Below are 14,160 nucleotides of genomic sequence, written 5' to 3'. Positions count from 1 at the left end.
TAATGGTGCTGTATCGACGTAAGAGGTTCAAGAAAGTTGAAATTGGACATAAACTCACTGAAACTACATATGTTCAGGCAAATGTATAAAGATTTTTCATGAATTTACAGGTATTTTACACAGACAATGATAGAAGCTCTTAAATTAACTAAAATGTTAGATAAAAATTGCTCTGAAAAAGTATTAAACGTCACATTAAAAATGAGCCTTCAAACAATGAAATTCCCATCCAAATCTGATAGGTACTTTTCAAGAAAACAGTTAACATACGGAAAATGGTAAAAATATGTAGAGATCGCGTAAACATGATAAATAATATGGTAGAGTTTTAATATATTCACTGTGAACAGGTGATGTTATCTGTCACCCGCTGGGTTATAGCTCTACTACTTATTTAATTTGATAGAGTCGCTCTTTAATTAAGTATCAAGTTTTATTTTAATGTTTAACCTAATTTTGGCATTCTTCAATTTTATTCAGATTTTTGCCACTTAATCTTCTTTTGTACGTAAAGTGTCACTTCGTATTCTTTTACACATAATATTCTACTTGTTTTTGTTAAAATGTTTTTGAAACATGAAATTTTAAAAGTACCATTTACGAAAACATATAAGATTTTTTTTATCTAAAGAAGAGTATGAGATAAGCTTATTACCAAATATAAATAATAAATAAATATTATTGGACAACTGACATACGGTTATTTGATTCCAAACTAAGCAGAGCTTGTACTATGTAATATAGAATAAATTAAATTATATAATAATATAACTTGTAATATCAACAAAGATATACCTACATGTTCAAATACAATAGATCCATTCAGTCACAATCAGCTGTTGCTCTAATTCTGGGCACAGGACTGTTCTTAACTCTTGAGTTCTCCACACTGGCCAAGTGTTAGTGAATCCGACTACTGATCGTGAGGTCTCGATTTCAATTCCTAGGTCAGAGAACGCGTTATTGGTCTTCTATTAATTTAGGTTAGAACATTGTTAATAGCGACACGTGAGTGTATTTCATACACCTGTACCTTTGTGTATAATAGGCGTGATAGTATATAAGTATGGAAATATAATGACCCAATATCTGAAATTGCAATAACTTCATGTCCAGTCCCCTGAAGCGGTGAGAAAGAGACAGATGGACATCTTCCGCTCTTTCTTTATCTTTCAGTCCGGCGTCCCAAGCAGAATACACAATTAGGCCCCTTCATTACATCACTCCAATAACACCTTTGATACTTGGAAACAAAACAATTGAAAACCAACCCTATATCTTACAACTAAAGTAGAAAACACAATATCACAATCGGTATCTTCGTAAGCTATCTTGGCTAGTATAACTTGGTCTTCGCTAGTAAGAGAAGGTGTTTGATATTGAAAGAGAGGTAGAGGTCTTTATAAACTGGTGGGTTGGTATGAATAGTTGCATTGTGTGAGCGAGAGGGCGCGAGGCGGTGTCAAAGGCGCCGCCTGCACGGTGCGCGTACGCCGGCCGGACGCCGCCGGAATGCCTAATTAAGGACGCATGCGTGGACTGCGGGGTGAGGTGTGCGGTCTAACTGTATGAGGGACTTACAGCGATGAAATTGTTGGTCAGTGGTCATGAGAGTTTGTGAGAATCTGCCATGGTCGGTCTAGTGCATGTCTGTAGTGTTGAAATTCTATTGATCAATTGATTTTTAATGTCCAAGAGTAAGTTAGCTTGTAATCATAAAATCATGTCATTTTTTTGGCACATAAAGACGACTCAACTTACCAAACTTACCATAATGTTTGATGTTTCATGACCTTACTTGATTCATTCTAGCATATCTAAATTACCTAAGTCATATACACTCGTCTTATTAGAAAAACATTTTCCAAATAAAACAATCACGAATTCAAAAAGATAACTCGCTCTACCGTTGACACTGAGTCCACGCCCCACCGACAAACAGTCCGGAATCGTAATTAAAACGTCAGATATGGCGGGCGGCGTCCACGCCAAATGCAAATATCACCCAATTGTTCCACAGGAAGAGACCGGTAGAGCTCGAATATTAAACCTAACACTAAGGCGCCGACATTGAAGCCTAAACTTGGACGTGTGATGTATGTATCGGCCACTGACAATAATACGTGCATAGAGTTTTAGTACCGTGTTATGAGCCATGACCATAACTGGACACAATTATTCGTGATTGGCCTTCATTTGCTGTTTGTTGAAATTTTGGACGAAGTGGCGAAGGGCTTGTGACTACGTAAGGCTTAAATAGGGCATGACATATTTGGCTGTAGTTTAATCAAATGATCAATCTATTTGATAGCTCTTTTTGATGTTTAACTATGATAAGGAAGGGCAGGGCTTTAAATAGTTGCTAATATTTGATTTATAACTTCCTACAGTGTTGTCATTAAATCTGACTTTATAAAACTTTTCATAACTTCTAACGTCTGCTAAAATCTACTAGGCTTTATTACTCACAGCGATATGTATAACCTAAACATCACTTTAGCTATAAATCCAAAGAGGTCAGCAGAAGTATGAGCAAGTCAAGTCTCACGTAGGTATATCTATACTATAATATTATAAAGCTGAAGATTTTGTTTGTTTGAACGCGCTAATCTCAGGAACTACTGGTTCGAATTGAAAAAATATTTTTGTGTTGAATAGAACATTTATCGAGGAAGGTTATAACACCACGCTATGATTATTAGAAGGGAAGTAGCAACGAAAAATGTTACAAAAATGGGGAAAATTATGATTCTCTTATGTGACGCGAGTTCAAGCGAGCGAAGTTGCGCTGGTCACCTAGTAGTTAATAGGAGGTGTTTCTGCTTTGGTGCTTTGCCAGACTCACTTTCATGAAGACGACAAAAAACTCAAAATTAAACCAGTAATATGGGGTAAAGAAGTCAATATTATTATTGCTGCATAATAATGCATTATTATGTAAAACAATATTGTTTTTAATCGAAACAATGTTTATTTTATCGTTTAAAACGTTAAGTAAAGTTAAACGCATATAATGTAGAACATCTACGTAAGATCGCTATCGTATTAATATCTCATTTCGCTAGCACGATAGTCATCTGTATACTATCACGATATCGATCAAGCGTCGTTTAAATAAACTCCATATTAATTCATAGTAAAAAGCCCACACAGAAAATTCATCGTAAAATATATTTTTACAAACTTCGCTCTTTTTATTACTTTTTCTATGAAAGTATAAGTAACAACTTACAATTTATTGGAAATAAATAATGTGCGTATAAAATTTTATGTGTTATGTGAACACCATGTATATTGTTTCAAAGAAAAGACTTCAACGCGCGCTGTTACAGAGTGTGTCAAAAGAGAAAAGTTCTTTATGGGCTAATATTTATTATAAGTATGAATTAATATAGATTTTTCAGTAGATATTGGCATCAATAGCAAGTTTGGTAAGCGTACTGGCAGACAATTCGCCATGGCACATACGAGTCACGTGGGTTCGATTTCCATTTGCAGTAAATATTATGCGTCATCCACAAATTGTTGTTTTTTAATCCTCCATGTCACAAATTTGTATGTTTGTAAAGTAAAAAAAAAAAATTATCAATAACGACCGTTGTTTACTTAAATTGAAAACCGTTGAACCGCACAAAATATGACACGATCCAAATTGATGGCATAGTTAAAATTTTACAGTCTACTGCACATAGCGTGACATCATTAGCATTGCATATTATTGATATGTTACCGGTAATATGTATAGTTATGTATTGTGTAAAATGCCTATGAGAGGTATAATATGAAGTGTCAATAATGTGAAACATCAGATTTATATTTTATGCTTTGTCAAGATCGCTATTGTGTATGTATCCATACTAATATTATAAATGCGAAAGTAACTCTGTCTGTCTGTCTGTCTGTCTGCTACTCAATCACGCCTAAACTACTCAACCAATTTGCATGAAATTTGGTATGGAGATATGTTGATACCCGAGAAAGGACATAGGCTACTTTTTACCCCGGGAAAATGACGCATTTCCCGGGAAAATTCAGGTGGCGAACGAAGTCCCGAATATTCAATATTATAATGACACTGAATTAACAAAATTCCGTTGTCATGGCAACTGTTTTAATGGCGGATATGCCTTAGCGCGATTTCGATATATTAGGAGATATAAATAATTTTGAGAATATTTTTCGTGACAAAAAAAGGATATTTCATCACGCTACGACCAATAGGAGCAGAGTAACAGTAAAAAGTGTTACAAAAACGTGGAAAATTCTGACCCATTCTCTCTTATATGACGCAAGCGAAGTTGCGCGGGTCAGCTAGTATATTATATTTGAAATCAATTTGATTTGTTTAAGCATACTCAGGATAAGCAATTTTCATTTTGTTTTCCAGTAGAAGATGAACGGTTTGCGTTCAGTGATCTTCATAAGTTTTATATACATAAATAATTATCATTGGACTACTCACACACATAAAATTAATTCATTTGATTTCAAACTAAGGAGAGCTTGTTTTATTGTAACCGTAAACAATAAAACAAATAACTGATAAACATACTTATATACATACATACCTAGGAATTGTATAGAAAGTTTGAATTATTACCTTCCCAGCCGCATATTACACTTACATAATTGCAAAAACAAAACGGTGGCGTACACACCAATACATAAACTAAGTACACAAGTACACATACATACATAAGTACACAAGTACACCGGCCTGCAGCTGCCACTAGACATGTTACATCGTTAACTGCTCACTGTTTTACAAACCCTTACGTAATTGACTGTTTGTTTCGCCACCACCCCGTTTTATATCGTTTGATATATGATATGAACTGTTTAGTTGTTCATCGTATTGATTAAATTGTGCAATAAGGAATAATTCAAGCGTCACACTAGAACATTGTCGATTATTGTAAAGGTTAAATGTGGTATATTAAACAAACTGTCTTGCTAATATATCGTGGTAGCTGAGTTACGCAGTCTTTTGTTTGTATAAACCTATTTTAAAGCTGTATATATATGTCGCCTGCGACCACGGCCAGTACAACCTGCGCCGAAACACCAAGCATTCTAAGGTAAAATGTGTGTTATTTCCCGTATTCTAATATACATATAATAGACAAATCCTGTTTTGTAATAATCAGTTCACTTTGTAAAAATTATATGGTCTCATACAAGATCATTACCAAAGTAAAACCCGAGGGTTTCTTCGTGAAACATACAGTACCATATCTGACACAGGCGTCCTAGGATGGTCCTGACTATTTAGGTCTAAAGTCCACTACGGTACCCAAAAACAAAACAACATGAGAAAATCAATCAAAACTTATTATCAATAAACAACTCAAGTCACGAAGAGAATATAAATCATAATAACTGTAGAGACGATGGCACGAGGGGTACAGATACGGGAGGAGGGGGGGGAGGGGTTAAGGAGAGTCGGGAGAGGCCAAAAAGCCTATTTGCGAAGGCTGTGCAATTACCGCGTGACTCGCGCGTCGCGGGGTCGCAGACACAATTAAATGAATTTGCCAGCGACTAGCAAAAACTGAGGACGCCTCGCGAGCCATGGACACCATAAAATAGGGACGTGATGGGATATTTTACCATCCGATTTCGTAACATAAAAATGTTTTCAAGACAAAACATTTTCAACAGGATAATAATTATTCTCACATACACAAGCCAGCGGTGTGGTATTACAGATTTCCGAACCTCATAGGATAGTCTACTCTCAGATGGATACAAAGAGAAGATAAGAAGAATTCACTCTTTAAGCAACTGAGTTAACAAGAAACAATCGTTTTTAAAAACTGTCTAGGTTTAAATCTGTTATGGAGAAAACGGGAATAAATTGACCATAACGTCACGCAACAAATACATTATTTAAAACAACATTATGTAATGCTTGAATAAGTAACTAAGCGTTTGTCAAATGCTTTTAGCAGTCGCGTGTAACGTAAACATTAAGTATAAAATAATTTATTATAATCTTATTGAATATTTAGTGAACAGCTGGTTATAAATAAGTGCAGCTGGCACGCAATCAGAGTGCATTCATTGTATTAGTTTTAAGTGCTTTTTATCACTAACTGTTAAAAGAGGGAGGGGTTTATTTAATTAAAAAGTTAATCACACAGTTTCACCGACAACCCCTATATTTAAAAGTGTCATGTCATATTTATTTGATGGTTTCTGTAGTTACAGTATTAAGGGGTAACTTAAAAGCGAAATATAATATTTAGACAAATGTTTCTGTTATCGCTGAAAAATGTTGTTCTTAAAACAGTAAATATGAACGTTTTGAGAACACTTAGTATGTAGTTTATAATGAAAGCACAATGTGGGCGTTTATTGCATCTAATGATGAAGTAAATTGCCGAACTCTGGAGCAGAAAATAAAAATATAGCAGTTTGTTTTATATGATACCTATCCAATTTCCGAACAGTGTTACAACAGCTTGTTGCTCTTGTCATATCCATATGACAAGTTTATTCCTTAAAACTGTAGCTAGATTCTCTACTACTATCGACTACCGACAACCGACCTGTCATCGGGAGATTTTGTATGAAAATCTGATCAGCGCCTCTGACGGTTGTCGTAGGAAGTATTTTGGCAGTACATACTAAATGTCAAAGTTTCGATACTCGACAGTACCGACTGTACAGAATCGCGCTGGCTATAGAGACAGTATAATATAAATAGCACAACACAATGCGACATAGATTCTCTCCTATTAGATATTCTAAGGTTCCCAGTTCAATCACTTAATATGATGGATGGGTTCGTAATAGTTAGCACAAATCTCACGTAGACAACTGCATGGAGACGTTGTTTGAGTACAAACGTCACAATCGTGTCTCCTGGAATACGTGGACTGAAATGAATAAAATCAGATAGAACTAGTTGCCAAGATTTTACTTACATCTCTCTGTATCACTTGCAGAGGATGGATTTTCCTCTTTTTATGGCCGAGGGCGAATTAGGCACTATGCGACACGTCAAGTACTTTGTAAATATCTGTTTAAAAATTAGTGAGATTTCCGGACCTGGTGTGGATTTGAACTTTTGGATTCTGAGTTATATTATTACTCACATTCGTACACTTTTTTCCATCAATAAAATAGTAATAAATCGATTGATCAATCAAAGATCTTGAGGAATCAAATAGGGAACCCTTTGTTAAGAGCGGTACTGTAGTTTCCATAAATAGATTGCCATTTGCAAATATTATCCCAGTTTCATCCCAAGTCATGGTAAACATACGCGGTGAGTATAATTTGAGTGGAATGTCGGTGGTGCGCGGTGACGTAAAAACTATGACGAACGCACGCCCGCGCCGCCGCTCTCCGCGGTACGAGCGCGCAAAAACGCTCCCTCTACACACCAACACCACTAAATTTCACCACTACTCACAGGATTTGGGAAAACGTTCTCAGAGATTGTTGTTTTATTTTTATTTTGATGATAAAGTGCTTCATTGCAGGACAAAGGCCGCTACTTTCAATCCATTCCCGTCATGAACAGTGTCTGTATTAATCAGTTTAATTATTTCCGTTTTTGCAGATTATTTATCAGTCATGTTATTTCAATAAGTAATGACGATGTACCAAGTAGTGACCAGTTTTAGCTAGAAGAACGTTTATGTGTCTTTAAGCATACACATTAGCTGTTCCTTTGTAACGAAAAATTTACGAAATTGTTAAAAATATTTCAAAATGGTATTTACCATTATTAGGTTAGATTTACTAACAGTAATGTATCAGACTACACACTAACAAATGTATAACTACATAATATGAATATCTTTACAAAATTTTACGGGCGAAGAAGATGCAAAATAAAACCAAAATTATTTCGCTTCTGAATTCTTTTAATTTTTTATCATTGAACTTTCTTTATGTGCAACAAGTTGGTATTCTCCAGTAGTTCGGACAAGACTTCCATCTTACAATGTATTGAGACAAAAGGACAATGAACGAAGCTCCTAAAAGCTTGCTCCGTGAATATCTGTCGGCAAAAAGATGCTACTAGCATTTTGTTAAAGGTTTTATTAACTTGAGTAATTAAAGTGGTTGGTTCAAAAATAATATTGCAAAAATATTACGCGGAGATAATTCCACTTCAGTTTCGTTAGGAATACTAACCTTTAAATGTTATACCCAGGATCCAAGAAAAAGTTACAATCAAATTTATTTTGAACGTGATAAAATTTTACGGTTACGATATTATCAAACCAGAACAGATCCTGGAAGTTACACCATAGTCCTACAACTAGGTAATAAATAATAGGATGTCGCCAGACTGTCATTGTTGTCACTGTACATTTTGTTTACTCTACACAGAAGCCTAGCTAAAGTGCAGAAGCTTAAAATTACAGCCTTTTTATTTTAAATTGCGTTACTTAATTCGTCGACAATTATCATATTTTGTTAAACATTTTCCGCCGCGGTCCGCGGTCCACCGACAAAAGCTACATTTTCAAGTGGTATTTAACAACAAAAACTTGGTATAATAATAATTTACAAGCAGCCCTTTTAAGTCTACTTTTTGTTTACAATAAAATATTCCCACTAAATGGTGTAAAAAACGTGATCGTGAATTAATCGCCATTTGCTACCTGTTTTAACCGTAGCGGCGATCAATTGTTCACTCGCTGTTAGAGTTCCGTGAGACAAGAAAAAACTACAATACTATCAGATTAAGAGACTAAAAATATATACATTTTGAGAGAGTGCTATTCCTGTTATTGATCTATTAGCCTTCAGCCAGGTCAAGACTATTTTTTTTGGTTCAAATGTTAGTGAATCCTAGAGCAGAACCATTGTAATATGTTTCCACTGTATACCGCAAATAGTCGTTTAACGTATAAAACGGGACAATTACTTGCTGTCAAGAACTCACGATCGCTACGTAATTGTGCAAAATAAAGATGTTTTCCAGTTATTAAACGACATCTGTGGACACTCACTAGACTACTACACGTTTTAAACTTAGTAAATGTATTTTTTTCAACAATCCCGTACTACGAAAAATCCTGTATCGGCTTTTACGAGCAACTGATTCAGAATGCAAAGAAATTCCGAATAATTTGTGTTCTCTGTGCACCAAGCAGAAATTACTTCCGTATGAAATCGAACATACTACCCGTGTGCAGGTATGGACAAAATGTAATGAGTACCTACCTATGTAGATATGTAAAAGGACTTTGACAATGATGACGTTAAAAATAAAACTCCATGTTTTGCCAAAATTCAATTTTAATTGTACTTTCTACTATACGATTGAGATCAAAATGATTTTTCCAAGGAACCACTATATAAAAACAAAACCAAAACAAATATTCAGTAGTCCCAATCAAGCGCTAGAAAGTAAAAAAAATCAATGAAACATATCTTTAACACTTGCTACAAATGATGGTGAAACAGGTGCGATACTGTCGCAGTGTTGTGTGATACAACACAGACGTCATACGGCGCATGGGTAGGTGTTATCGTTGCCTCCTGTCGTCTCCCGCCGCGCCACACAAACCACACAATACACTGACATCAGCGCTGTATCTTTTTTGTCATGAATCAGTAATTATAGGAGCTTTTTGTTTTATTTTTCGTTGTTATTAGTTATTCATTGTTGTTTTTTGTTGTGGGTGTGATTTTGATGAGGAAATAAGAATTGAAAGGGAAGACCTTCTGTTCAAAAACGAATATTATGTACTTATGATGATGATTGAAATATAAAATCCTCTAAGCTTATCGTTATAGCCAGGTTTTCCATACGATTTTTGCCTAGTTGTTGTAATTGTGTGTGCCTAATTTTATCGCCTTAGGGGTGAAATTTAGCTGAACTTATCGGATGTCTACGTCATATCATCTACCTGCATGCCAAATTTCAGCTCGATCCGTCCAGTGGTATGGGGCTGTGCGTTGATAGATCACTATCACCCGGTTTCTGAGTACAAGTAACGGTAGTTTATATATTCAAATTCAAACGCTATTAAATGGATAACTGATAAACTACCTCTAAATGTACCTAAGAAATCGGGGGTATGTTAGTTAGTCACTTTTGATTTTTATATATATTTAGACATGTCCTGAAGACTAAAACCCAAGCCTTATATCACACAAATAATCAGCATCTACATCTCAGTATCACTTTCTTCCGCCACACTGCAGGCGCCGGCGACGGGCAACGTGCCGACACGACACCAACGCTGCATTATTCATAGGCCTGCTTGTTTGACAGCTGCCCCACACGCTCACATTGTATGAGATGTATGTGCTTGTATGTACTTGTATGTGGTTGTATGTCGCACTGTGATTTGTTTCCCACTGGCCTTTGTAACTACTGTGACTGCGTGGGACATCGAAAATGTATCATTCATTTCGAATGAGAAGTTCAACCGAAGATTAGTTATTTCTACCTTGTGTGAACTTCCTATACGTTAGTTTGGATTTTACCCAAAAATATTTTCACGCTTACCTTGTCAGGCTGCAATTAAAATTATAATTTTCTTCAAAGTGGCAAACGCAAATGAGCATCGAATATGATCAATGTGCAATTTGCGTAAGGAAAATATCAAAATGTGTTTCGAAATGAAGAAAGACAAATATCAGCGAGTTACTATTAAACAAAAAATTCTCGTAAAATAAACTATACATTTACACGATTCCTAAGATTCTACAACAAGTCGTATAAATCTGTGTTTAGTACATCCCGTAGGACTGAAAACCGTAGATTGTCCGTCAGCCTAGCGGTACACACCTTACAATTTACTAAGCCACTCTATACAGCCATCACACCACACAACACAAAGAAAAACGAACCTTATCGTGTAGAAAATATAGTTGTAAATAAAATGTGATGTATAAAGAGATGTACACTTTATTATAATGTTAAATTTCACATCTGAACAAAAGCGTTTGGAACAATATGTGCGGGTGTGAGATTCGTCAGGGCACTGCGTTTACTATTAACGTTGTTGTTAGGATGGAGGCTGCAGTTTGCGTGTTCGTGTCAAATATCACTCTCATTAGAACTGCGGAGGTGTTAATGGTGTAGAAGGGATTGTGAAGTTATTGGTAGTAAATAGTAACTATCTAATGATCAATGGATCGTGTTGAAGGGTTTCAGAATCAAAGAATTACGACAGAATGAAACCGAAATTCATGTAGTGAAAGATGATTTTACAAACATAGATATGAATGTGTTATTTAGATATGACGGAGCCGATTAAATTATTGATCACACAAAAGTTCATATCGTAAGAAAATCTAACTTATAGCACCGGGTACAGCAGTAGCAAATGGATGGTCACATAAAAAAAGTCTGATAAACTCATATGGAAGTTTTTAGGTTAAATACCCTATTCTTCCTGCAGCCGCTGCTAGAAACCTATCTGTAATAGGCTCTTTACTAAAATTGTGTTTGCAAGTGTACATTGGTTAACAGTTAACTCTACGCTTAGAAATTGTCACAGCTGACACCGCCCCTGTCGCTTTGCCACACGCACACAATATTAATAGAGCAGTGAGCGCTCATCAAAGACACCCTCTCGCGTTTCAATCACTGGAACCCTTTTAACACTTCCGCTATTAACACCCAACGCGCAGTAATAAACACTGAAAAAGTGCGACAAAAAACTACCACACAATCTCAAGGCAAACTCAACTCTATCGTCTTAGAAAAACAGGCGAAAATTGAGCGTAATAGCTTCAGATTAAGATTCTAATATAAGAATATCTAGACATAATTTAAAAATTCACCTATATCTATAGTAACAAAGTTGAAAATTGCGCAACAGTGTTATAACTTAACCTGTAATAAACTTTTAACATGACAACACGAAATTAAGAGTATTAAAACAACATGTGTGAGACAATGGGCGGCGAGTACAAAGGGCGGCGGCGCCTTTGATGTCGGCGTTTGGACGTTAATTTTACACCGGTCGGTGGCCACACCGACGTTTGCGTAGACTTTGCTTGTGCAACCAACTATTGTGCACCCTTTTAAAGCTGTATAAAGTAATAAAGTTTTTGTACTTACAATTATTATTACAATAGAATATTCCAAATTACCTGTTGTAAGGTGTTTTAGAACTAATAAGTTTTATGGTCGTTAGAAAAAGGGTTTATGCAATAAGGAGAATAGATAAGCCTTTAAAGTTGTTATTGATATGGAATAAGTTTATTACAGTAATTGTTGTACAACAATTGTTTCTCGAACTATTCTTTTGGTGTTGCCGATTGCTCGAATTTTCAGTATCGCTTTCCTGCCTTTTTTTCCTTGAAGAATGTGATCCCTATGATCTTCTTAACACGTAAGCAGACAGAGACTAAAAATCGACATTTAAACAATAATCGGTGTAAATTTAATTTGATTGTAATAAATAGTTTGCTTGGATATATAAGATGTACTTTAGCTAGCTATACGTATCAACAAATAAACCCACTCACGTATAGCTGTTGACAGGAATGATAATTTTTTTTTTTTCTTTAGTGCCAATTACATTAACAAAGAGACCAAGAGAAGACGCGATGCGTTAAATTATACTCTGAAAAGTTGAGTCTGACGATAATGTTTAGAAATTGTTGCATCATAATTAGTTGAATAGGTAACATAGCGTCCCTTCTTTGTTTTGGCGCGGCTATTATCACTTCCTGCGGCGGCCGGCCGTGAAAACCCTGCATTGTGTCCGTCGATGTGTACCAAGCTTTATTACTACGCAATTAGAGATACCACGAGAACTACGATTAGGGACAAAGGGAAATATATATTTAGCTTTAAAATCATTCGCTTGGAACTATGGAACTGCATGAACAATGTTATGCAAAATCTAGGTAAATGTGCATGAAAGAATTGAATGAATATTACTTGTTTATAAGACCAATTAGTTCCCAAAACAGTCTCACTGTAAAGCAGGGTAATTCGCTTCTCCCAAGATGAAGGAAGAACTCTCTCTCTCAAACTATGAACTCTCATTTTTAAAAATTTCTTAATTCACTCTTAAACTTTCGTTTTGAAGAGACTGAGGTCCCTCTCGTATGCATTTTAAGAATTACTCTTGTGTCGCGGGGACTTTTACAAACATACAAACAACGGACACAAAGCACAACCAGACCCGAAACAATTATTTGTGGATCGCACAAATAATTGTCCCGTGTGGGAATCGAACCCACGCCCTCCCGTTGCTGTGGTATCGGCGTGGCGACCTAAACCACTGCGCCACGGAGGTAGTCAATTTATTATATGCTGTTGAAGATTGTCTACTTTTGCATAATCATGCATTTGTAATCAAACAAATGCGATATTATTAGGGCTGGTTTAAACGTAGAGTTTACGACGTTCAACGTAGTCGGTAGAGTATATAAACATCACTGGCATGGCTTTAAAGAAAACAAAAAAAGAACAGTCTATATCTAACAAAAAATAAAAAAATCAGGTATCTCTGTTCACTAGCGCATGCAGTGACTTAGATATAAAGTGCATTTTAATTACTACTATCGTTTAATGTGCCTTTGTACTTATCTTCACGGTTTGCCGGAGGGGAGCGAGCCAGCAAGAAATATACAAGACTGTGATATAATTACGTACGATTTAACAACAATAAAGTACTAAAATATTGCTATTAAGAGGTAATATAAACATTTGCTTGTTTTAAATTAGTACATAATATTTTTCATTAACAATAAAACGTTCTACAACATAAAGTTTGAAAGTTACTTTGTTCATCTGTCTGTTGAGCTTTTATGGGTGCTGCAACATGAATACTGCACAGATCAATACTGCAACATGAATGACGTAGTGTGATTAATCCGATTCCCAGGTGTCTGCATTAAAATATTCACCCGAGTTTTAGATTCTAGATCTAGCTATTTTTATTCTTGTCTAACTCTAAGATGAGCCTCAACAATATTTTAATTATTATTGTTCGGTGTGCAAAATGTACGGTGTACTTTAACTATGTAAACTTTTGTTTAAAAAATGACGAACATTAAACGATTAAAATAGATTTTGTGGTATTGATTTATTGTTTGTTTATGCAAATTTGTTGCTTATTTCTAACATCTAAATTTCTAGATAATTTTTCAATTTTTAAAATACATCTTTTATACTTTTTGATAAAACGGTTTTTAAACATTCACTTTTTCATTCACCCA

Source organism: Anticarsia gemmatalis, chromosome 16, assembly GCF_050436995.1.
Source record: "Anticarsia gemmatalis isolate Benzon Research Colony breed Stoneville strain chromosome 16, ilAntGemm2 primary, whole genome shotgun sequence".
NCBI lineage: Eukaryota > Metazoa > Arthropoda > Insecta > Lepidoptera > Erebidae > Anticarsia > Anticarsia gemmatalis.
The sequence above is the reverse complement of the archived record's forward strand: the minus strand, read 5'-3'. Positions refer to the sequence as shown.